A 26832-nucleotide genomic window follows, 5' to 3' on the forward strand; every position below is an offset into this window, starting at 1 on the left:
ACGCCCATGGAGCGGCCCACATCGATGGCCCTGTATGGCGAAGACACAACTTCACTACTTCAAATGACCACTTGTGCCAAGACCATTTAGTCTGCGTGGAGTGCAGGACAAGCTCGGTCTGCTCTGAGCGCAGGGTTCAGACCATACAGTCTGCTCGGAGAGCAGGGTTCAGACCATACAGTCTGCTATTAATTTGTATGAAGACAAAACAGTCTAAATTTTTAAGCGTGTGTGTACGCAAGTGTGCTTGTGAAACATCGGGGGTTACGTCGGTGGGAGAATGGACGGACAAATTTGATTAAGGCCAGGATACCGGGGGGTGGTGGTCGTCTTGCTGGCAACTCAGTCGGTTTATGGACTGTGCATTTCTCCCGGACGTTCCCAATTAAACCTAATCCTTAGACCATGGCCTCTGGGAATCATGGACAGTCGTCGTCCCGAATTCATGTAGACAGGCCGTCTAGGAGCGTGGGAAGCACTAGACTAGATGTCCCTGCCAATGAATCTGAAAATAAACTAAAGAAAAGATATTTCAAGCTGTTACAAGCAGTCCATCATGCAGAAGTGGTAGACAGGACCTTTTGGACTCAGATGTTCCCAGTAGTTGACCTCCTTTATTAAACCCTCGTCCCCTAATGCTGAGACCACTGCAAAGATAAAATTAAATACAGATGAATGGATGCGCAGTAACATGACTATTCTTGAGCAGCATTATGATCAGGTTATAACAGCTTGATCATTTAGACACTCTAGGTCCCCCTAGTCTCAGTTTAACTGTGACCTCCAAGAATGGATAATAATACGTGTGACCAGTCTGTGTTTTAGCAGCGTGGAAATACGTTTAAAATGATGAATAACATTGCATAATCTGTAGCCGCGCTGTGAGGAGCTAACGCTAGCTACGTGTAGCTCCGGTTTTGCGGTACTCTGTATGTAAGATAAAAGTGCTTATAAAATAAAATAACCAGTAGAGTGTGAGAGGAGACAGAGGGCGTACCAGTGGAATTAAAGTGTGGGATTTTGGTGAAACTTGTGTGTGTGTATGCTTGATTAGAAGCTCCGTTTTTGTCGTTAGCATAACATCAGGATAACTTCCTGTCGGCGAAAAATAGTAGAAGAAATGCAAAACGCCAGAAAACCAACTAGCGGCCAGGAGGAGTAACTGCTAGATAATAGTAATGAGTGTTTAGAATCTGTGAATTTGTTAGAGCTTCATTGTCTAAGACCTGTAAGATTACATCCTGACTTTAGTTTTAATTAAACATTATAACAAAGATTAATGGTTTCAGTTGTGCTTCTTCAATTCTTGAACTTAATTGTGATTCATTAGTAAATGAGATTCATTGTTGTGCAGACCAGAGTGTAAGTGCAGTTCAACAGTTTGACTTGCATTGGTATTTCTGATTGAATATCTTTGAACACAGTTATTGATTTTTTTAAAGTTGAATTTAATATTTAATTGATTAATTATTCATTATTTTTTAATTTCATTTTACTTCCAATTTTAAACCTTTCGAATTCTGATTTGGAACTGGATTGTGATCTTGATTTTGACTCTGATTTAGATGTTGAGTTTGATTTAGGAATTCTAACTTCAATTTTGGATTCGAGATTCCTTCACATATCCAGTATTGACTAATTTTGGTACATTTACTATTTTACATCGTTCCTAAGAATCAATTTTGACACGGACGGCGCAAACATATTTGAGAGATCGTTGACCTCTCTTACACTACAGACGTATGCTAACATTTACTGCTGACCTTTGGGCAGTTTTGTGTTTGTTTTAGTCAAGGTGCGTGGTTGAGTGGATCCAGATCTGGGAAGTGAAGCAGTGGATCCCAGTTTTGGAGTCAACGACCGCACACAATACAGCACAGAGGGTGAGTTGACTTTGATTCATGTGATGACAAGCGTGCACATTCAATACACACATTTGAATACTCCTAGGCTGCATTAATTTACATTAAAGAAGCAGAGGAAGGAAGTAGGAGAACTGCTAAGTAAACGAAGCTGTGAAGTAAGGGAAGTAGGAGAACTGGTGGGAAGACTAAAATGTGAAGTAAGAGAAGTTCAGCTCAGTTTTTTAAAAAAGAAACCTTTTATTTTTCAGGAGAGGGTGAACAAATAAGTGTTTCTAAACACAATAAAATGGACTGAGACTGATCTCTGGTCTGAGAGAATCAGTGGGACTAATACAGTTTTAAAATGGAGCTCCTAACGTTTCGGCAAGTTGTGCCTTCCTCAGAGGAGAATAAAAAATGAAAGAAAGACTGGAGATATTTATACCTTCCCTAGGCGGAGCAACTAGGGAGCTTCTGATAGGCTGGAACTCCCTCTAATCAGATGGCTAAGCCGTCTCAGCTGTCTAATTGAACACCTGGCAATCAGGAGGAAACCTGTCTTAATCGGCACCAAAGGCCTGCTGGGTGTAAAACCACCAGTTAAGGGCCATCATCTCCACCCAATGAGTTTCTAATACAAGTCAAGGTACACTTTGTGGCACTGGCAGGTTAGGTTCAGGGGAAAAAAAGGGTCTGGCTGCCTTTAGGCAGTCAGAGGGCACGGGCACACAAAGTATAGGCCTTAATACCTGTAATTCTCAAGAGGGGTTTGTAATTTTTTTTCATATTTTGCAGGTGTCCTGGCGGGTCTCCTAAAGGAGGTGTCCCCGCCCTCATCAGAGGAGGTAAGTCCATCATTTAGACACTCTAGGTCCCCCTAGTCTCAGTTTAACTGTGACCTCCAAGAATGGATAATAATACGTGTGACCAGTCTGTGTTTTAGCAGCGTGGAAATACGTTTAAAATGATGAATAACATTGCATAATCTGTAGCCGCGCTGTGAGGAGCTAACGCTAGCTACGCGTAGCTCCGGTTTTGCGGTACTCTGTATGTAAGATAAAAGTGCTTATAAAATAAAATAACCAGTAGAGTGTGAGAGGAGACAGAGGGCGTACCAGTGGAATTAAAGTGTGGGATTTTGGTGAAACTTGTGTGTGTGTATGCTTGATTAGAAGCTCCGTTTTTGTCGTTAGCATATCCGTTAGCATAACATCAGGATAACTTCCTGTCGGCGAAAAATAGTAGAAGAAATGCAAAACGCCAGAAAACCAACTAGCGGCCAGGAGGAGTAACTGCTAGATAATAGTAATGAGTGTTTAGAATCTGTGAATTTGTTAGAGCTTCATTGTCTAAGACCTGTAAGCTTACATCCTGACTTTAGTTTTAATTAAACATTATAACAAAGATTAATGGTTTCAGTTGTGCTTCTTCAATTCTTGAACTTAATTGTGATTCATTAGTAAATGAGATTCATTATTGTGCAGACCAGAGTGTAAGTGCAGTTCAACAGTTTGACTTGCATTGGATATTTCTGATTGAATATATTTGAACACAGTTATTGATTTTTTTAAAGTTGAATTTAATATTTAATTGATTAATTATTCATTATTTTTTAATTTCATTTTACTTCCAATTTTAAACCTTTCGAATTCTGATTTGGAACTGGATTGTGATCTTGATTTTGACTCTGATTTAGATGTTGAGTTTGATTTAGGAATTCTAACTTCAATTTTGGATTCGAGATTCCTTCACATATCCAGTATTGACTAATTTTGGTACATTTACTATTTTACATCGTTCCTAAGAATCAATTTTGACACGGACGGCGCAAACATATTTGAGAGATCGTTGACCTCTCTTACACTACAGACGTATGCTAACATTTACTGCTGGCAGTTTTGTGTTTGTTTTAGTCAAGGTGCGTGGTTGAGTGGATCCAGATCTGGGAAGTGAAGCAGTGGATCCCAGTTTTGGAGTCAACGACCGCACACAATACAGCACAGAGGGTGAGTTGACTTTAATTCATGTGATGACAAGCGTGCACATTCAATACACACATTTGAATACTCCTAGGCTGCATTAATTTACATTAAAGAAGCAGAGGAAGGAAGTAGGAGAACTGCTAAGTAAACGAAGCTGTGAAGTAAGGGAAGTAGGAGAACTGGTGGGAAGACTAAAATGTGAAGGAAGAGAAGTTCAGCTCAGTTAAAAAAAAAAGAAACCTTTTATTTTTCAGGAGAGGGTGAACAAATAAGTGTTTCTAAACACAATAAAATGGACTGAGACTGATCTCTGGTCTGAGAGAATCAGTGGGACTAATAGTTTTAGAATGGAGCTCCTAACGTTTCGGCAAGTTGTGCCTTCCTCAGAGGAGAATAAAAAATGAAAGAAAGACTGGAGATATTTATACCTTCCTTAGGCGGAGCAACTAGGGAGCTTCTGATAGGCTGGAACTCCCTCTAATCAGATGGCTAAGCCGTCTCAGCTGTCTAATTGAACACCTGGCAATCAGGAGGAAACCTGTCTTAATCGGCACCAAAGGCCTGCTGGGTGTAAAACCACTAGTTAAGGGCCATCATCTCCACCCAATGAGTTTCTAATACAAGTCAAGGTACACTTTGTGGCACTGGCAGGTTAGGTTCAGGGGAAAAAAAGGGTCTGGCTGCCTTTAGGCAGTCAGAGGGCACGGGCACACAAAGTATAGGCCTTAATACCTGTAATTCTCAAGAGGGGTTTGTAATTTTTTTTCATATTTTGCAGGTGTCCTGGCGGGTCTCCTAAAGGAGGTGTCCCCGCCCTCATCAGAGGAGGTAAGTCCATCATTTAGACACTCTAGGTCCCCCTAGTCTCAGTTTAACTGTGACCTCCAAGAATGGATAATAATACGTGTGACCAGTCTGTGTTTTAGCAGCGTGGAAATACGTTTAAAATGATGAATAACATTGCATAATCTGTAGCCGCGCTGTGAGGAGCTAACGCTAGCTACGTGTAGCTCCGGTTTTGCGGTACTCTGTATGTAAAATAAAAGTGCTTATAAAATAAAATAACCAGTAGAGTGTGAGAGGAGACAGAGGGCGTACCAGTGGAATTAAAGTGTGGGATTTTGGTGAAACTTGTGTGTGTATGCTTGATTAGAAGCTCCGTTTGTCGTTAGCATATCCGTTAGCATAACATCAGGATAACTTCCTGTCGGCGAAAAATAGTAGAAGAAATGCAAAACGCCAGAAAACCAACTAGCGGCCAGGAGGAGTAACTGCTAGATAATAGTAATGAGTGTTTAGAATCTGTGAATTTGTTAGAGCTTCATTGTCTAAGACCTGTAAGCTTACATCCTGACTTTAGTTTTAATTAAACATTATAACAAAGATTAATGGTTTCAGTTGTGCTTCTTCAATTCTTGAACTTAATTGTGATTCATTAGTAAATGAGATTCATTATTGTGCAGACCAGAGTGTAAGTGCAGTTCAACAGTTTGACTTGCATTGGATATTTCTGATTGAATATATTTGAACACAGTTATTGATTTTTTTAAAGTTGAATTTAATATTTAATTGATTAATTATTCATTATTTTTTAATTTCATTTTACTTCCAATTTTAAACCTTTCGAATTCTGATTTGGAACTGGATTGTGATCTTGATTTTGACTCTGATTTAGATGTTGAGTTTGATTTAGGAATTCTAACTTCAATTTTGGATTCGAGATTCCTTCACATATCCAGTATTGACTAATTTTGGTACATTTACTATTTTACATCGTTCCTAAGAATCAATTTTGACACGGACGGCGCAAACATATTTGAGAGATCGTTGACCTCTCTTACACTACAGACGTATGCTAACATTTACTGCTGGCAGTTTTGTGTTTGTTTTAGTCAAGGTGCGTGGTTGAGTGGATCCAGATCTGGGAAGTGAAGCAGTGGATCCCAGTTTTGGAGTCAACGACCGCACACAATACAGCACAGAGGGTGAGTTGACTTTAATTCATGTGATGACAAGCGTGCACATTCAATACACACATTTGAATACTCCTAGGCTGCATTAATTTACATTAAAGAAGCAGAGGAAGGAAGTAGGAGAACTGGTAAGTAAACTAAGCTGGGAAGTAGGAGAACTGGTGGGAAGACTAAAATGTGAAGGAAGAGAAGTTCAGCTCAGTTTAAAAAAAAAGAAACCTTTTATTTTTCAGGAGAGGGTGAACAAATAAGTGTTTCTAAACACAATAAAATGGACTGAGACTGATCTCTGGTCTGAGAGAATCAGTGGGACTAATAGTTTTAGAATGGAGCTCCTAACGTTTCGGCAAGTTGTGCCTTCCTCAGAGGAGAATAAAAAATGAAAGAAAGACTGGAGATATTTATACCTTCCCTAGGCGGAGCAACTAGGGAGCTTCTGATAGGCTGGAACTCCCTCTAATCAGATGGCTAAGCCGTCTCAGCTGTCTAATTGAACACCTGGCAATCAGGAGGAAACCTGTCTTAATCGGCACCAAAGGCCTGCTGGGTGTAAAACCACCAGTTAAGGGCCATCATCTCCACCCAATGAGTTTCTAATACAAGTCAAGGTACACTTTGTGGCACTGGCAGGTTAGGTTCAGGGGAAAAAAAGGGTCTGGCTGCCTTTAGGCAGTCAGAGGGCACGGGCACACAAAGTATAGGCCTTAATACCTGTAATTCTCAAGAGGGGTTTGTAATTTTTTTTCATATTTTGCAGGTGTCCTGGCGGGTCTCCTAAAGGAGGTGTCCCCGCCCTCATCAGAGGAGGTAAGTCCATCATTTAGACACTCTAGGTCCCCCTAGTCTCAGTTTAACTGTGACCTCCAAGAATGGATAATAATACGCGTGACCAGTCTGTGTTTTAGCAGCGTGGAAATACGTTTAAAATGATGAATAACATTGCATAATCTGTAGCCGCGCTGTGAGGAGCTAACGCTAGCTACGTGTAGCTCCGGTTTTGCGGTACTCTGTATGTAAAATAAAAGTGCTTATAAAATAAAATAACCAGTAGAGTGTGAGAGGAGACAGAGGGCGTACCAGTGGAATTAAAGTGTGGGATTTTGGTGAAACTTGTGTGTGTATGCTTGATTAGAAGCTCCGTTTTTGTCGTTAGCATATCCGTTAGCATAACATCAGGATAACTTCCTGTCGGCGAAAAATAGTAGAAGAAATGCAAAACGCCAGAAAACCAACTAGCGGCCAGGAGGAGTAACTGCTAGATAATAGTAATGAGTGTTTAGAATCTGTGAATTTGTTAGAGCTTCATTGTCTAAGACCTGTAAGCTTACATCCTGACTTTAGTTTTAATTAAACATTATAACAAAGATTAATGGTTTCAGTTGTGCTTCTTCAATTCTTGAACTTAATTGTGATTCATTAGTAAATGAGATTCATTATTGTGCAGACCAGAGTGTAAGTGCAGTTCAACAGTTTGACTTGCATTGGATATTTCTGATTGAATATATTTGAACACAGTTATTGATTTTTTTAAAGTTGAATTTAATATTTAATTGATTAATTATTCATTATTTTTTAATTTCATTTTACTTCCAATTTTAAACCTTTCGAATTCTGATTTGGAACTGGATTGTGATCTTGATTTTGACTCTGATTTAGATGTTGAGTTTGATTTAGGAATTCTAACTTCAATTTTGGATTCGAGATTCCTTCACATATCCAGTATTGACTAATTTTGGTACATTTACTATTTTACATCGTTCCTAAGAATCAATTTTGACACGGACGGCGCAAACATATTTGAGAGATCGTTGACCTCTCTTACACTACAGACGTATGCTAACATTTACTGCTGACCTTTGGGCAGTTTTGTGTTTGTTTTAGTCAAGGTGCGTGGTTGAGTGGATCCAGATCTGGGAAGTGAAGCAGTGGATCCCAGTTTTGGAGTCAACGACCGCACACAATACAGCACAGAGGGTGAGTTGACTTTGATTCATGTGATGACAAGCGTGCACATTCAATACACACATTTGAATACTCCTAGGCTGCATTAATTTACATTAAAGAAGCAGAGGAAGGAAGTAGGAGAACTGGTAAGTAAACTAAGCTGTGAAGTAAGGGAAGTAGGAGAACTGGTGGGAAGACTAAAATGTGAAGTAAGAGAAGTTCAGCTCAGTTTTAAAAAAAAGAAACCTTTTATTTTTCAGGAGAGGGTGAACAAATAAGTGTTTCTAAACACAATAAAATGGACTGAGACTCATCTCTGGTCTGAGAGAATCAGTGGGACTAATACAGTTTTAAAATGGAGCTCCTAACGTTTCGGCAAGTTGTGCCTTCCTCAGAGGAGAATAAAAAATGAAAGAAAGACTGGAGATATTTATACCTTCCCTAGGCGGAGCAACTAGGGAGCTTCTGATAGGCTGGAACTCCCTCTAATCAGATGGCTAAGCCGTCTCAGCTGTCTAATTGAACACCTGGCAATCAGGAGGAAACCTGTCTTAATCGGCACCAAAGGCCTGCTGGGTGTAAAACCACCAGTTAAGGGCCATCATCTCCACCCAATGAGTTTCTAATACAAGTCAAGGTACACTTTGTGGCACTGGCAGGTTAGGTTCAGGGGAAAAAAAGGGTCTGGCTGCCTTTAGGCAGTCAGAGGGCACGGGCACACAAAGTATAGGCCTTAATACCTGTAATTCTCAAGAGGGGTTTGTAATTTTTTTTCATATTTTGCAGGTGTCCTGGCGGGTCTCCTAAAGGAGGTGTCCCCGCCCTCATCAGAGGAGGTAAGTCCATCATTTAGACACTCTAGGTCCCCCTAGTCTCAGTTTAACTGTGACCTCCAAGAATGGATAATAATACGTGTGACCAGTCTGTGTTTTAGCAGCGTGGAAATACGTTTAAAATGATGAATAACATTGCATAATCTGTAGCCGCGCTGTGAGGAGCTAACGCTAGCTACGTGTAGCTCCGGTTTTGCGGTACTCTGTATGTAAAATAAAAGTGCTTATAAAATAAAATAACCAGTAGAGTGTGAGAGGAGACAGAGGGCGTACCAGTGGAATTAAAGTGTGGGATTTTGGTGAAACTTGTGTGTGCGTATGCTTGATTAGAAGCTCCGTTTTTGTCGTTAGCATATCCGTTAGCATAACATCAGGATAACTTCCTGTCGGCGAAAAATAGTAGAAGAAATGCAAAACGCCAGAAAACCAACTAGCGGCCAGGAGGAGTAACTGCTAGATAATAGTAATAAGTGTTTAGAATCTGTGAATTTGTTAGAGCTTCATTGTCTAAGACCTGTAAGCTTACATCCTGACTTTAGTTTTAATTAAACATTATAACAAAGATTAATGGTTTCAGTTGTGCTTCTTCAATTCTTGAACTTAATTGTGATTCATTAGTAAATGAGATTCATTATTGTGCAGACCAGAGTGTAAGTGCAGTTCAACAGTTTGACTTGCATTGGTATTTCTGATTGAATATCTTTGAACACAGTTATTGATTTTTTTAAAGTTGAATTTAATATTTAATTGATTAATTATTCATTATTTTTTAATTTCATTTTACTTCCAATTTTAAACCTTTCGAATTCTGATTTGGAACTGGATTGTGATCTTGATTTTGACTCTGATTTAGATGTTGAGTTTGATTTAGGAATTCTAACTTCAATTTTGGATTCGAGATTCCTTCACATATCCAGTATTGACTAATTTTGGTACATTTACTATTTTACATCGTTCCTAAGAATCAAGTTTGACACGGACGGCGCAAACATATTTGAGAGATCGTTGACCTCTCTTACACTACAGACGTATGCTAACATTTACTGCTGACCTTTGGGCAGTTTTGTGTTTGTTTTAGTCAAAGTGCGTGGTTGAGTGGATCCAGATCTGGGAAGTGAAGCAGTGGATCCCAGTTTTGGAGTCAACGACCGCACACAATACAGCACAGAGGATGAGTTGACTTTGATTCATGTGATGACAAGCGTGCACATTCAATACACACATTTGAATACTCCTAGGCTGCATTAATTTACATTAAAGAAGCAGAGGAAGGAAGTAGGAGAACTGGTAAGTAAACTAAGCTGTGAAGTAAGGGAAGTAGGAGAACTGGTGGGAAGACTAAAATGTGAAGTAAGAGAAGTTCAGCTCAGTTTTAAAAAAAAGAAACCTTTTATTTTTCAGGAGAGGGTGAACAAATAAGTGTTTCTAAACACAATAAAATGGACTGAGACTGATCTCTGGTCTGAGAGAATCAGTGGGACTAATACAGTTTTAAAATGGAGCTCCTAACGTTTCGGCAAGTTGTGCCTTCCTCAGAGGAGAATAAAAAATGAAAGAAAGACTGGAGATATTTATACCTTCCCTAGGCGGAGCAACTAGGGAGCTTCTGATAGGCTGGAACTCCCTCTAATCAGATGGCTAAGCCGTCTCAGCTGTCTAATTGAACACCTGGCAATCAGGAGGAAACCTGTCTTAATCGGCACCAAAGGCCTGCTGGGTGTAAAACCACCAGTTAAGGGCCATCATCTCCACCCAATGAGTTTCTAATACAAGTCAAGGTACACTTTGTGGCACTGGCAGGTTAGGTTCAGGGGAAAAAAAGGGTCTGGCTGCCTTTAGGCAGTCAGAGGGCACGGGCACACAAAGTATAGGCCTTAATACCTGTAATTCTCAAGAGGGGTTTGTAATTTTTTTTCATATTTTGCAGGTGTCCTGGCGGGTCTCCTAAAGGAGGTGTCCCGCCCTCATCAGAGGAGGTAAGTCCATCATTTAGACACTCTAGGTCCCCCTAGTCTCAGTTTAACTGTGACCTCCAAGAATGGATAATAATACGTGTGACCAGTCTGTGTTAGCAGCGTGGAAATACGTTTAAATGATGAATAACATTGCATAATCTGTAGCCGCGCTGTGAGGAGCTAACGCTAGCTACGTGTAGCTCCGGTTTTGCGGTACTCTGTATGTAAAATAAAAGTGCTTATAAAATAAAATAACCAGTAGAGTGTGAGAGGAGACAGAGGGCGTACCAGTGGAATTAAAGTGTGGGATTTTGGTGAAACTTGTGTGCGTATGCTTGATTAGAAGCTCCGTTTTTGTCGTTAGCATATCCGTTAGCATAACATCAGGATAACTTCCTGTCGGCGAAAAATAGTAGAAGAAATGCAAAACGCCAGAAAACCAACTAGCGGCCAGGAGGAGTAACTGCTAGATAATAGTAATAAGTGTTTAGAATCTGTGAATTTGTTAGAGCTTCATTGTCTAAGACCTGTAAGCTTACATCCTGACTTTAGTTTTAATTAAACATTATAACAAAGATTAATGGTTTCAGTTGTGCTTCTTCAATTCTTGAACTTAATTGTGATTCATTAGTAAATGAGATTCATTATTGTGCAGACCAGAGTGTAAGTGCAGTTCAACAGTTTGACTTGCATTGGTATTTCTGATTGAATATCTTTGAACACAGTTATTGATTTTTTTAAAGTTTAATTTAATATTTAATTGATTAATTATTCATTATTTTTTAATTTCATTTTACTTCCAATTTTAAACCTTTCGAATTCTGATTTGGAACTGGATTGTGATCTTGATTTTGACTCTGATTTAGATGTTGAGTTTGATTTAGGAATTCTAACTTCAATTTTGGATTCGAGATTCCTTCACATATCCAGTATTGACAAATTTTGGTACATTTACTATTTTACATCGTTCCTAAGAATCAATTTTGACACGGACGGCGCGAACATATTTGAGAGATCGTTGACCTCTCTTACACTACAGACGTATGCTAACATTTACTGCTGACCTTTGGGCAGTTTTGTGTTTGTTTTAGTCAAGGTGCGTGGTTGAGTGGATCCAGATCTGGGAAGTGAAGCAGTGGATCCCAGTTTTGGAGTCAACGACCGCACACAATACAGCACAGAGGGTGAGTTGACTTTGATTCATGTGATGACAAGCGTGCACATTCAATACACACATTTGAATACTCCTAGGCTGCATTAATTTACATTAAAGAAGCAGAGGAAGGAAGTAGGAGAACTGGTAAGTAAACTAAGCTGTGAAGTAAGGGAAGTAGGAGAACTGGTGGGAAGACTAAAATGTGAAGTAAGAGAAGTTCAGCTCAGTTTTAAAAAAAAGAAACCTTTTATTTTTCAGGAGAGGGTGAACAAATAAGTGTTTCTAAACACAATAAAATGGACTGAGACTGATCTCTGGTCTGAGAGAATCAGTGGGACTAATACAGTTTTAAAATGGAGCTCCTAACGTTTCGGCAAGTTGTGCCTTCCTCAGAGGAGAATAAAAAATGAAAGAAAGACTGGAGATATTTATACCTTCCCTAGGCGGAGCAACTAGGGAGCTTCTGATAGGCTGGAACTCCCTCTAATCAGATGGCTAAGCCGTCTCAGCTGTCTAATTGAACACCTGGCAATCAGGAGGAAACCTGTCTTAATCGGCACCAAAGGCCTGCTGGGTGTAAAACCACCAGTTAAGGGCCATCATCTCCACCCAATGAGTTTCTAATACAAGTCAAGGTACACTTTGTGGCACTGGCAGGTTAGGTTCAGGGGGAAAAAAGGGTCTGGCTGCCTTTAGGCAGTCAGAGGGCACGGGCACACAAAGTATAGGCCTTAATACCTGTAATTCTCAAGAGGGGTTTGTAATTTTTTTTCATATTTTGCAGGTGTCCTGGCGGGTCTCCTAAAGGAGGTGTCCCCGCCCTCATCAGAGGAGGTAAGTCCATCATTTAGACACTCTAGGTCCCCCTAGTCTCAGTTTAACTGTGACCTCCAAGAATGGATAATAATACGTGTGACCAGTCTGTGTTTTAGCAGCGTGGAAATACGTTTAAAATGATGAATAACATTGCATAATCTGTAGCCGCGCTGTGAGGAGCTAACGCTAGCTACGTGTAGCTCCGGTTTTGCGGTACTCTGTATGTAAAATAAAAGTGCTTATAAAATAAAATAACCAGTAGAGTGTGAGAGGAGACAGAGGGCGTACCAGTGGAATTAAAGTGTGGGATTTTGGTGAAACTTGTGTGTGCGTATGCTTGATTAGAAGCTCCGTTTTTGTCGTTAGCATATCCGTTAGCATAACATCAGGATAACTTCCTGTCGGCGAAAAATAGTAGAAGAAATGCAAAACGCCAGAAAACCAACTAGCGGCCAGGAGGAGTAACTGCTAGATAATAGTAATAAGTGTTTAGAATCTGTGAATTTGTTAGAGCTTCATTGTCTAAGACCTGTAAGCTTACATCCTGACTTTAGTTTTAATTAAACATTATAACAAAGATTAATGGTTTCAGTTGTGCTTCTTCAATTCTTGAACTTAATTGTGATTCATTAGTAAATGAGATTCATTATTGTGCAGACCAGAGTGTAAGTGCAGTTCAACAGTTTGACTTGCATTGGTATTTCTGATTGAATATCTTTGAACACAGTTATTGATTTTTTTAAAGTTGAATTTAATATTTAATTGATTAATTATTCATTATTTTTTAATTTCATTTTACTTCCAATTTTAAACCTTTCGAATTCTGATTTGGAACTGGATTGTGATCTTGATTTTGACTCTGATTTAGATGTTGTTTGATTTAGGAATTCTAACTTCAATTTTGGATTCGAGATTCCTTCACATATCCAGTATTGACTAATTTTGGTACATTTACTATTTTACATCGTTCCTAAGAATCAATTTTGACACGGACGGCGCAAACATATTTGAGAGATCGTTGACCTCTCTTACACTACAGACGTATGCTAACATTTACTGCTGACCTTTGGGCAGTTTTGTGTTTGTTTTAGTCAAAGTGCGTGGTTGAGTGGATCCAGATCTGGGAAGTGAAGCAGTGGATCCCAGTTTTGGAGTCAACGACCGCACACAATACAGCACAGAGGATGAGTTGACTTTGATTCATGTGATGACAAGCGTGCACATTCAATACACACATTTGAAAACTCCTAGGCTGCATTAATTTACATTAAAGAAGCAGAGGAAGGAAGTAGGAGAACTGGTAAGTAAACTAAGCTGTGAAGTAAGGGAAGTAGGAGAACTGGTGGGAAGACTAAAATGTGAAGTAAGAGAAGTTCAGCTCAGTTTTAAAAAAAAGAAACCTTTTATTTTTCAGGAGAGGGTGAACAAATAAGTGTTTCTAAACACAATAAAATGGACTGAGACTGATCTCTGGTCTGAGAGAATCAGTGGGACTAATACAGTTTTAAAATGGAGCTCCTAACGTTTCGGCAAGTTGTGCCTTCCTCAGAGGAGAATAAAAAATGAAAGAAAGACTGGAGATATTTATACCTTCCCTAGGCGGAGCAACTAGGGAGCTTCTGATAGGCTGGAACTCCCTCTAATCAGATGGCTAAGCCGTCTCAGCTGTCTAATTGAACACCTGGCAATCAGGAGGAAACCTGTCTTAATCGGCACCAAAGGCCTGCTGGGTGTAAAACCACCAGTTAAGGGCCATCATCTCCACCCAATGAGTTTCTAATACAAGTCAAGGTACACTTTGTGGCACTGGCAGGTTAGGTTCAGGGGAAAAAAAGGGTCTGGCTGCCTTTAGGCAGTCGGAGGGCACGGGCACACAAAGTATAGGCCTTAATACCTGTAATTCTCAAGAGGGGTTTGTAATTTTTTTTCATATTTTGCAGGTGTCCTGGCGGGTCTCCTAAAGGAGGTGTCCCGCCCTCATCAGAGGAGGTAAGTCCATCATTTAGACACTCTAGGTCCCCCTAGTCTCAGTTTAACTGTGACCTCCAAGAATGGATAATAATACGTGTGACCAGTCTGTGTTAGCAGCGTGGAAATACGTTTAAAATGATGAATAACATTGCATAATCTGTAGCCGCGCTGTGAGGAGCTAACGCTAGCTACGTGTAGCTCCGGTTTTGCGGTACTCTGTATGTAAAATAAAAGTGCTTATAAAATAAAATAACCAGTAGAGTGTGAGAGGAGACAGAGGGCGTACCAGTGGAATTAAAGTGTGGGATTTTGGTGAAACTTGTGTGCGTATGCTTGATTAGAAGCTCCGTTTTTGTCGTTAGCATATCCGTTAGCATAACATCAGGATAACTTCCTGTCGGCGAAAAATAGTAGAAGAAATGCAAAACGCCAGAAAACCAACTAGCGGCCAGGAGGAGTAACTGCTAGATAATAGTAATAAGTGTTTAGAATCTGTGAATTTGTTAGAGCTTCATTGTCTAAGACCTGTAAGCTTACATCCTGACTTTAGTTTTAATTAAACATTATAACAAAGATTAATGGTTTCAGTTGTGCTTCTTCAATTCTTGAACTTAATTGTGATTCATTAGTAAATGAGATTCATTATTGTGCAGACCAGAGTGTAAGTGCAGTTCAACAGTTTGACTTGCATTGGTATTTCTGATTGAATATCTTTGAACACAGTTATTGATTTTTTTTAAAGTTTAATTTAATATTTAATTGATTAATTATTCATTATTTTTTAATTTCATTTTACTTCCAATTTTAAACCTTTCGAATTCTGATTTGGAACTGGATTGTGATCTTGATTTTGACTCTGATTTAGATGTTGAGTTTGATTTAGGAATTCTAACTTCAATTTTGGATTCGAGATTCCTTCACATATCCAGTATTGACTAATTTTGGTACATTTACTATTTTACATCGTTCCTAAGAATCAATTTTGACACGGACGGCGCGAACATATTTGAGAGATCGTTGACCTCTCTTACACTACAGACGTATGCTAACATTTACTGCTGACCTTTGGGCAGTTTTGTGTTTGTTTTAGTCAAGGTGCGTGGTTGAGTGGATCCAGATCTGGGAAGTGAAGCAGTGGATCCCAGTTTTGGAGTCAACGACCGCACACAATACAGCACAGAGGGTGAGTTGACTTTGATTCATGTGATGACAAGCGTGCACATTCAATACACACATTTGAATACTCCTAGGCTGCATTAATTTACATTAAAGAAGCAGAGGAAGGAAGTAGGAGAACTGGTAAGTAAACTAAGCTGTGAAGTAAGGGAAGTAGGAGAACTGGTGGGAAGACTAAAATGTGAAGTAAGAGAAGTTCAGCTCAGTTTTAAAAAAAAGAAACCTTTTATTTTTCAGGAGAGGGTGAACAAATAAGTGTTTCTAAACACAATAAAATGGACTGAGACTGATCTCTGGTCTGAGAGAATCAGTGGGACTAATACAGTTTTAAAATGGAGCTCCTAACGTTTCGGCAAGTTGTGCCTTCCTCAGAGGAGAATAAAAAATGAAAGCAAGACTGGAGATATTTATACCTTCCCTAGGCGGAGCAACTAGGGAGCATCTGATAGGCTGGAACTCCCTCTAATCAGATGGCTAAGCCGTCTCAGCTGTCTAATTGAACACCTGGCAATCAGGAGGAAACCTGTCTTAATCGGCACCAAAGGCCTGCTGGGTGTAAAACCACCAGTTAAGGGCCATCATCTCCACCCAATGAGTTTCTAATACAAGTCAAGGTACACTTTGTGGCACTGGCAGGTTAGGTTCAGGGGAAAAAAAGGGTCTGTCTGCCTTTAGGCAGTCAGAGGGCACGGGCACACAAAGTATAGGCCTTAATACCTGTAATTCTCAAGAGGGGTTTGTAATTTTTTTTCATATTTTGCAGGTGTCCTGGCGGGTCTCCTAAAGGAGGTGTCCCCGCCCTCATCAGAGGAGGTAAGTCCATCATTTAGACACTCTAGGTCCCCCTAGTCTCAGTTTAACTGTGACCTCCAAGAATGGATAATAATACGTGTGACCAGTCTGTGTTTTAGCAGCGTGGAAATACGTTTAAAATGATGAATAACATTGCATAATCTGTAGCCGCGCTGTGAGGAGCTAACGCTAGCTACGTGTAGCTCCGGTTTTGCGGTACTCTGTATGTAAAATAAAAGTGCTTATAAAATAAAATAACCAGTAGAGTGTGAGAGGAGACAGAGGGCGTACCAGTGGAATTAAAGTGTGGGATTTTGGTGAAACGTGTGTGTGTGTATGTGTTGATAAAATTGACTTATATACAGTTTAATTAATCACTAGCATATTTGTAGTTTTAATAACCATTAGCTTATGCAGCTCTATTAACCACTTATACAGTGCTCACAGCATACACAGGGCCTGAGAGAAGCAGGTGAAAGGTTACTTATTTAACTGCGTCACAAGGAACAGGCAGCCATCTTTCAGATAGATAAGACAGTGAGATTCAAGCGAGGGCCAACGCCCCAGCTGAGCCCGGCTTCTTCACACACTCCTTCTTAGGACCTCTCGCATGCAACACCTCACTCACACTGATGGAAACCAACGCCTATTGGGAGGGGCCAAGGTGAATGGACATTCACGGCCTCCATCCAGGCGCCATAACGTACAAACGTGCCACGCCTGCATCTTTGACTTTGGCCAATGTGTATCAAGGGGCGGACCCCTATATTAAGGGTCACGCTGATGTGTTCAAGCGTGTCTTATGGTGGACCTCTGAGAGGGAAATCATTAGAGCCCATGCATGTTTAATTGTGTTGGCTGAATAACTCTGTTGATAAATAAATCTATTGCTTTGATATTACTATACGCCTCTGAGAGCTTCTGTTTCATTCTTAAACCTGCTCTAAGTGTGAAAGATAGCTTTATTTTCACAACAAATGCTTGATTAGAAGCTCCGTTTTTGTCGTTAGCATATCCGTTAGCATAACATCAGGATAACTTCCTGTCGGCGATATGCAAAACGCCAGAAAACCAACTAGCGGCCAGGAGGAGTAACTGCTAGATAAGAGTAATGAGTGTTTAGAAGCTGTGAATTTGTTAGAGCTTCATTGTCTAAGACCTGTAAGCTTACATCCTGACTTTAGTTTTAATTAAACATTATAACAAAGATTAATGGTTTCAGTTGTGCTTCTTCAATTCTTGAACTTAATTGTGATTCATTAGTAAATGAGATTCATTATTGTGCAGACCAGAGTGTAAGTGCAGTTCAACAGTTTGACTTGCATTGGTATTTCTGATTGAATATCTTTGAACACAGTTATTGATTTTTTTAAAGTTGAATTTAATATTTAATTGATTAATTATTCATTATTTTTTAATTTCATTTTACTTCCAATTTTAAACCTTTCGAATTCTGATTTGGAACTGGATTGTGATCTTGATTTTGACTCTGATTTAGATGTTGTTTGATTTAGGAATTCTAACTTCAATTTTGGATTCGAGATTCCTTCACATATCCAGTATTGACTAATTTTGGTACATTTACTATTTTACATCGTTCCTAAGAATCAATTTTGACACGGACGGCGCAAACATATTTGAGAGATCATTGACCTCTCTTACACTACAGACGTATGCTAACATTTACTGCTGACCTGTGGGCAGTTTTGTGTTTGTTTTAGTCAAGGTGCGTGGTTGAGTGGATCCAGATCTGGGAAGTGAAGCAGTGGATCCCAGTTTTGGAGTCAACGACCGCACACAATACAGCACAGAGGGTGAGTTGACTTTGATTCATGTGATGACAAGCGTGCACATTCAATACACACATTTGAATACTCCTAGGCTGCATTAATTTACATTAAAGAAGCAGAGGAAGGAAGTAGGAGAACTGGTAAGTAAACTAAGCTGTGAAGTAAGGGAAGTAGGAGAACTGGTGGGAAGACTAAAATGTGAAGTAAGAGAAGTTCAGCTCAGTTTTTAAAAAAAGAAACCTTTTATTTTTCAGGAGAGGGTGAACAAATAAGTGTTTCTAAACACAATAAAATGGACTGAGACTGATCTCTGGTCTGAGAGAATCAGTGGGACTAATACAGTTTTAAAATGGAGCTCCTAACGTTTCGGCAAGTTGTGCCTTCCTCAGAGGAGAATAAAAAATGAAAGCAAGACTGGAGATATTTATACCTTCCCTAGGCGGAGCAACTAGGGAGCATCTGATAGGCTGGAACTCCCTCTAATCAGATGGCTAAGCCGTCTCAGCTGTCTAATTGAACACCTGGCAATCAGGAGGAAACCTGTCTTAATCGGCACCAAAGGCCTGCTGGGTGTAAAACCACCAGTTAAGGGCCATCATCTCCACCCAATGAGTTTCTAATACAAGTCAAGGTACACTTTGTGGCACTGGCAGGTTAGGTTCAGGGGGAAAAAAGGGTCTGGCTGCCTTTAGGCAGTCAGAGGGCACGGGCACACAAAGTATAGGCCTTAATACCTGTAATTCTCAAGAGGGGTTTGTAATTTTTTTTCATATTTTGCAGGTGTCCTGGCGGGTCTCCTAAAGGAGGTGTCCCCGCCCTCATCAGAGGAGGTAAGTCCATCATTTAGACACTCTAGGTCCCCCTAGTCTCAGTTTAACTGTGACCTCCAAGAATGGATAATAATACGTGTGACCAGTCTGTGTTTTAGCAGCGTGGAAATACGTTTAAAATGATGAATAACATTGCATAATCTGTAGCCGCGCTGTGAGGAGCTAACGCTAGCTACGTGTAGCTCCGGTTTTGCGGTACTCTGTATGTAAAATAAAAGTGCTTATAAAATAAAATAACCAGTAGAGTGTGAGAGGAGACAGAGGGCGTACCAGTGGAATTAAAGTGTGGGATTTTGGTGAAACTTGTGTGTATGCTTGATTAGAAGCTCCGTTTTTGTCGTTAGCATATCCGTTAGCATAACATCAGGATAACTTCCTGTCGGCGAAAAATAGTAGAAGAAATGCAAAACGCCAGAAAACCAACTAGCGGCCAGGAGGAGTAACTGCTAGATAATAGTAATAAGTGTTTAGAATCTGTGAATTTGTTAGAGCTTCATTGTCTAAGACCAGTAAGCTTACATCCTGACTTTAGTTTTAATTAAACATTATAACAAAGATTAATGGTTTCAGTTGTGCTTCTTCAATTCTTGAACTTAATTGTGATTCATTAGTAAATGAGATTCATTATTGTGCAGACCAGAGTGTAAGTGCAGTTCAACAGTTTGACTTGCATTGGTATTTCTGATTGAATATCTTTGAACACAGTTATTGATTTTTTTAAAGTTGAATTTAATATTTAATTGATTAATTATTCATTATTTTTTAATTTCATTTTACTTCCAATTTTAAACCTTTCGAATTCTGATTTGGAACTGGATTGTGATCTTGATTTTGACTCTGATTTAGATGTTGAGTTTGATTTAGGAATTCTAACTTCAATTTTGGATTCGAGATTCCTTCACATATCAAGCATTGACTAATTTTGGTACATTTACTATTTTACATCGTTCCTAAGAATCAATTTTGACACGGACGGCGCAAACATATTTGAGAGATCGTTGACCTCTCTTACACTACAGACGTATGCTAACATTTACTGCTGACCTTTGGGCAGTTTTGTGTTTGTTTTAGTCAAGGTGCGTGGTTGAGTGGATCCAGATCTGGGAAGTGAAGCAGTGGATCCCAGTTTTGGAGTCAACGACCGCACACAATACAGCACAGAGGGTGAGTTGACTTTGATTCATGTGATGACAAGCGTGCACATTCAATACACACATTTGAATACTCCTAGGCTGCATTAATTTACATTAAAGAAGCAGAGGAAGGAAGTAGGAGAACTGGTAAGTAAACTAAGCTGTGAAGTAAGGGAAGTAGGAGAACTGGTGGGAAGACTAAAATGTGAAGTAAGAGAAGTTCAGCTCAGTTTTTTTAAAAAGAAACCTTTTATTTTTCAGGAGAGGGTGAACAAATAAGTGTTTCTAAACACAATAAAATGGACTGAGACTGATCTCTGGTCTGAGAGAATCAGTGGGACTAATACAGTTTTAAAATGGAGCTCCTAACGTTTCGGCAAGTTGTGCCTTCCTCAGAGGAGAATAAAAAATGAAAGAAAGACTGGAGATATTTATACCTTCCCTAGGCGGAGCAACTAGGGAGCTTCTGATAGGCTGGAACTCCCTCTAATCAGATGGCTAAGCCGTCTCAGCTGTCTAATTGAACACCTGGCAATCAGGAGGAAACCTGTCTTAATCGGCACCAAAGGCCTGCTGGGTGTAAAACCACCAGTTAAGGGCCATCATCTCCACCCAATGAGTTTCTAATACAAGTCAAGGTACACTTTGTGGCACTGGCAGGTTAGGTTCAGGGGAAAAAAAGGGTCTGGCTGCCTTTAGGCAGTCAGAGGGCACGGGCACACAAAGTATAGGCCTTAATACCTGTAATTCTCAAGAGGGGTTTGTAATTTTTTTTCATATTTTGCAGGTGTCCTGGCGGGTCTCCTAAAGGAGGTGTCCCCGCCCTCATCAGAGGAGGTAAGTCCATCATTTAGACACTCTAGGTCCCCCCTAGTCTCAGTTTAACTGTGACCTCCAAGAATGGATAATAATACGTGTGACCAGTCTATGTTTTAGCAGCGTGGAAATACGTTTAAAATGATGAATAACATTGCATAATCTGTAGCCGCGCTGTGAGGAGCTAACGCTAGCTACGTGTAGCTCCGGTTTTGCGGTACTCTGTATGTAAAATAAAAGTGCTTATAAAATAAAATAACCAGTAGAGTGTGAGAGGAGACAGAGGGCGTACCAGTGGAATTAAAGTGTGGGATTTTGGTGAAACTTGTGTATGCTTGATTAGAAGCTCCGTTTTTGTCGTTAGCATATCCGTTAGCATAACATCAGGATAACTTCCTGTCGGCGAAAAATAGTAGAAGAAATGCAAAACGCCAGAAAACCAACTAGCGGCCAGGAGGAGTAACTGCTAGATAATAGTAATAAGTGTTTAGAATCTGTGAATTTGTTAGAGCTTCATTGTCTAAGACCTGTAAGCTTACATCCTGACTTTAGTTTTAATTAAACATTATAACAAAGATTAATGGTTTCAGTTGTGCTTCTTCAATTCTTGAACTTAATTGTGATTCATTAGTAAATGAGATTCATTATTGTGCAGACCAGAGTGTAAGTGCAGTTCAACAGTTTGACTTGCATTGGTATTTCTGATTGAATATCTTTGAACACAGTTATTGATTTTTTAAAAGTTTAATTTAATATTTAATTGATTAATTATTCATTATTTTTTTATTTCATTTTACTTCCAATTTTAAACCTTTCGAATTCTGATTTGGAACTGGATTGTGATCTTGATTTTGACTCTGATTTAGATGTTGAGTTTGATTTAGGAATTCTAACTTCAATTTTGGATTCGAGATTCCTTCACATATCCAGTATTGACTAATTTTGGTACATTTACTATTTTACATCGTTCCTAAGAATCAATTTTGACACGGACGGCGCAAACATATTTGAGAGATCGTTGACCTCTCTTACACTACAGACGTATGCTAACATTTACTGCTGACCTTTGGGCAGTTTTGTTTTTGTTTTAGTCAAGGTGCGTGGTTGAGTGGATCCAGATCTGGGAAGTGAAGCAGTGGATCCCAGTTTTGGAGTCAACGACCGCACACAATACAGCACAGAGGGTGAGTTGACTTTGATTCATGTGATGACAAGCGTGCACATTCAATACACACATTTGAATACTCCTAGGCTGCATTAATTTACATTAAAGAAGCAGAGGAAGGAAGTAGGAGAACTGGTAAGTAAACTAAGCTGTGAAGTAAGGGAAGTAGGAGAACTGGTGGGAAGACTAAAATGTGAAGTAAGAGAAGTTCAGCTCAGTTTTTAAAAAAAGAAACCTTTTATTTTTCAGGAGAGGGTGAACAAATAAGTGTTTCTAAACACAATAAAATGGACTGAGACTGATCTCTGGTCTGAGAGAATCAGTGGGACTAATACAGTTTTAAAATGGAGCTCCTAACGTTTCGGCAAGTTGTGCCTTCCTCAGAGGAGAATAAAAAATGAAAGAAAGACTGGAGATATTTATACCTTCCCTAGGCGGAGCAACTAGGGAGCTTCTGATAGGCTGGAACTCCCTCTAATCAGATGGCTAAGCCGTCTCAGCTGTCTAATTGAACACCTGGCAATCAGGAGGAAACCTGTCTTAATCGGCACCAAAGGCCTGCTGGGTGTAAAACCACCAGTTAAGGGCCATCATCTCCACCCAATGAGTTTCTAATACAAGTCAAGGTACACTTTGTGGCACTGGCAGGTTAGGTTCAGGGGAAAAAAAGGGTCTGGCTGCCTTTAGGCAGTCAGAGGGCACGGGCACACAAAGTATAGGCCTTAATACCTGTAATTCTCAAGAGGGGTTTGTAATTTTTTTTCATATTTTGCAGGTGTCCTGGCGGGTCTCCTAAAGGAGGTGTCCCGCCCTCATCAGAGGAGGTAAGTCCATCATTTAGACACTCTAGGTCCCCCTAGTCTCAGTTTAACTGTGACCTCCAAGAATGGATAATAATACGTGTGACCAGTCTGTGTTAGCAGCGTGGAAATACGTTTAAAATGATGAATAACATTGCATAATCTGTAGCCGCGCTGTGAGGAGCTAACGCTAGCTACGTGTAGCTCTGGTTTTGCGGTACTCTGTATGTAAAATAAAAGTGCTTATAAAATAAAATAACCAGTAGAGTGTGAGAGGAGACAGAGGGCGTACCAGTGGAATTAAAGTGTGGGATTTTGGTGAAACTTGTGTGTGCGTATGCTTGATTAGAAGCTCCGTTTTTGTCGTTAGCATATCCGTTAGCATAACATCAGGATAACTTCCTGTCGGCGAAAAATAGTAGAAGAAATGCAAAACGCCAGAAAACCAACTAGCGGCCAGGAGGAGTAACTGCTAGATAATAGTAATAAGTGTTTAGAATCTGTGAATTTGTTAGAGCTTCATTGTCTAAGACCTGTAAGCTTACATCCTGACTTTAGTTTTAATTAAACATTATAACAAAGATTAATGGTTTCAGTTGTGCTTCTTCAATTCTTGAACTTAATTGTGATTCATTAGTAAATGAGATTCATTATTGTGCAGACCAGAGTGTAAGTGCAGTTCAACAGTTTGACTTGCATTGGTATTTCTGATTGAATATCTTTGAACACAGTTATTGATTTTTTTAAAGTTGAATTTAATATTTAATTGATTAATTATTCATTATTTTTTAATTTCATTTTACTTCCAATTTTAAACCTTTCGAATTCTGATTTGGAACTGGATTGTGATCTTGATTTTGACTCTGATTTAGATGTTGAGTTTGATTTAGGAATTCTAACTTCAATTTTGGATTCGAGATTCCTTCACATATCCAGTATTGACTAATTTTGGTACATTTACTATTTTACATCGTTCCTAAGAATCAATTTTGACACGGACGGCGCAAACATATTTGAGAGATCGTTGACCTCTCTTACACTACAGACGTATGCTAACATTTACTGCTGACCTTTGGGCAGTTTTGTGTTTGTTTTAGTCAAGGTGCGTGGTTGAGTGGATCCAGATCTGGGAAGTGAAGCAGTGGATCCCAGTTTTGGAGTCAACGACCGCACACAATACAGCACAGAGGGTGAGTTGACTTTGATTCATGTGATGACAAGCGTGCACATTCAATACACACATTTGAATACTCCTAGGCTGCATTAATTTACATTAAAGAAGCAGAGGAAGGAAGTAGGAGAACTGGTAAGTAAACTAAGCTGTGAAGTAAGGGAAGTAGGAGAACTGGTGGGAAGACTAAAATGTGAAGTAAGAGAAGTTCAGCTCAGTTTTAAAAAAAAGAAACCTTTTATTTTTCAGGAGAGGGTGAACAAATAAGTGTTTCTAAACACAATAAAATGGACTGAGACTGATCTCTGGTCTGAGAGAATCAGTGGGACTAATACAGTTTTAAAATGGAGCTCCTAACGTTTCGGCAAGTTGTGCCTTCCTCAGAGGAGAATAAAAAATGAAAGAAAGACTGGAGATATTTATACCTTCCCTAGGCGGAGCAACTAGGGAGCTTCTGATAGGCTGGAACTCCCTCTAATCAGATGGCTAAGCCGTCTCAGCTGTCTAATTGAACACCTGGCAATCAGGAGGAAACCTGTCTTAATCGGCACCAAAGGCCTGCTGGGTGTAAAACCACCAGTTAAGGGCCATCATCTCCACCCAATGAGTTTCTAATACAAGTCAAGGTACACTTTGTGGCACTGGCAGGTTAGGTTCAGGGGAAAAAAAGGGTCTGGCTGCCTTTAGGCAGTCAGAGGGCACGGGCACACAAAGTATAGGCCTTAATACCTGTAATTCTCAAGAGGGGTTTGTAATTTTCTTTCATATTTTGCAGGTGTCCTGGCGGGTCTCCTAAAGGAGGTGTCCCCGCCCTCATCAGAGGAGGTAAGTCCATCATTTAGACACTCTAGGTCCCCCTAGTCTCAGTTTAACTGTGACCTCCAAGAATGGATAATAATACGTGTGACCAGTCTGTGTTTTAGCAGCGTGGAAATACGTTTAAAATGATGAATAACATTGCATAATCTGTAGCCGCGCTGTGAGGAGCTAACGCTAGCTACGCGTAGCTCCGGTTTTGCGGTACTCTGTATGTAAGATAAAAGTGCTTATAAAATAAAATAACCAGTAGAGTGTGAGAGGAGACAGAGGGCGTACCAGTGGAATTAAAGTGTGGGATTTTGGTGAAACTTGTGTGTATGCTTGATTAGAAGCTCCGTTTTTGTCGTTAGCATATCCGTTAGCATAACATCAGGATAACTTCCTGTCGGCGAAAAATAGTAGAAGAAATGCAAAACGCCAGAAAACCAACTAGCGGCCAGGAGGAGTAACTGCTAGATAATAGTAATGAGTGTTTAGAATCTGTGAATTTGTTAGAGCTTCATTGTCTAAGACCTGTAAGCTTACATCCTGACTTTAGTTTTAATTAAACATTATAACAAAGATTAATGGTTTCAGTTGTGCTTCTTCAATTCTTGAACTTAATTGTGATTCATTAGTAAATGAGATTCATTATTGTGCAGACCAGAGTGTAAGTGCAGTTCAACAGTTTGACTTGCATTGGTATTTCTGATTGAATATCTTTGAACACAGTTATTGATTTTTTTAAAGTTGAATTTAATATTTAATTGATTAATTATTCATTATTTTTTAATTTCATTTTACTTCCAATTTTAAACCTTTCGAATTCTGATTTGGAACTGGATTGTGATCTTGATTTTGACTCTGATTTAGATGTTGAGTTTGATTTAGGAATTCTAACTTCAATTTTGGATTCGAGATTCCTTCACATATCCAGTATTGACTAATTTTGGTACATTTACTATTTTACATCGTTCCTAAGAATCAATTTTGACACGGACGGCGCAAACATATTTGAGAGATCGTTGACCTCTCTTACACTACAGACGTATGCTAACATTTACTGCTGACCTTTGGGCAGTTTTGTGTTTGTTTTAGTCAAGGTGCGTGGTTGAGTGGATCCAGATCTGGGAAGTGAAGCAGTGGATCCCAGTTTTGGAGTCAACGACCGCACACAATACAGCACAGAGGGTGAGTTGACTTTGATTCATGTGATGACAAGCGTGCACATTCAATACACACATTTGAATACTCCTAGGCTGCATTAATTTACATTAAAGAAGCAGAGGAAGGAAGTAGGATAACTGGTAAGTAAACTAAGCTGTGAAGTAAGGGAAGTAGGAGAACTGGTGGGAAGACTAAAATGTGAAGTAAGAGAAGTTCAGCTCAGTTTTTAAAAAAAGAAACCTTTTATTTTTCAGGAGAGGGTGAACAAATAAGTGTTTCTAAACACAATAAAATGGACTGAGACTGATCTCTGGTCTGAGAGAATCAGTGGGACTAATAGTTTTAAAATGGAGCTCCTAACGTTTCGGCAAGTTGTGCCTTCCTCAGAGGAGAATAAAAAATGAAAGAAAGACTGGAGATATTTATACCTTCCCTAGGCGGAGCAACTAGGGAGCTTCTGATAGGCTGGAACTCCCTCTAATCAGATGGCTAAGCCGTCTCAGCTGTCTAATTGAACACCTGGCAATCAGGAGGAAACCTGTCTTAATCGGCACCAAAGGCCTGCTGGGTGTAAAACCACCAGTTAAGGGCCATCATCTCCACCCAATGAGTTTCTAATACAAGTCAAGGTACACTTTGTGGCACTGGCAGGTTAGGTTCAGGGGAAAAAAAGGGTCTGGCTGCCTTTAGGCAGTCAGAGGGCACGGGCACACAAAGTAT

This window comes from Melanostigma gelatinosum (genome assembly GCF_949748355.1).
Source record: "Melanostigma gelatinosum genome assembly, chromosome: 22".
In the NCBI taxonomy this organism is placed as follows: Eukaryota; Metazoa; Chordata; class Actinopteri; order Perciformes; family Zoarcidae; genus Melanostigma; species Melanostigma gelatinosum.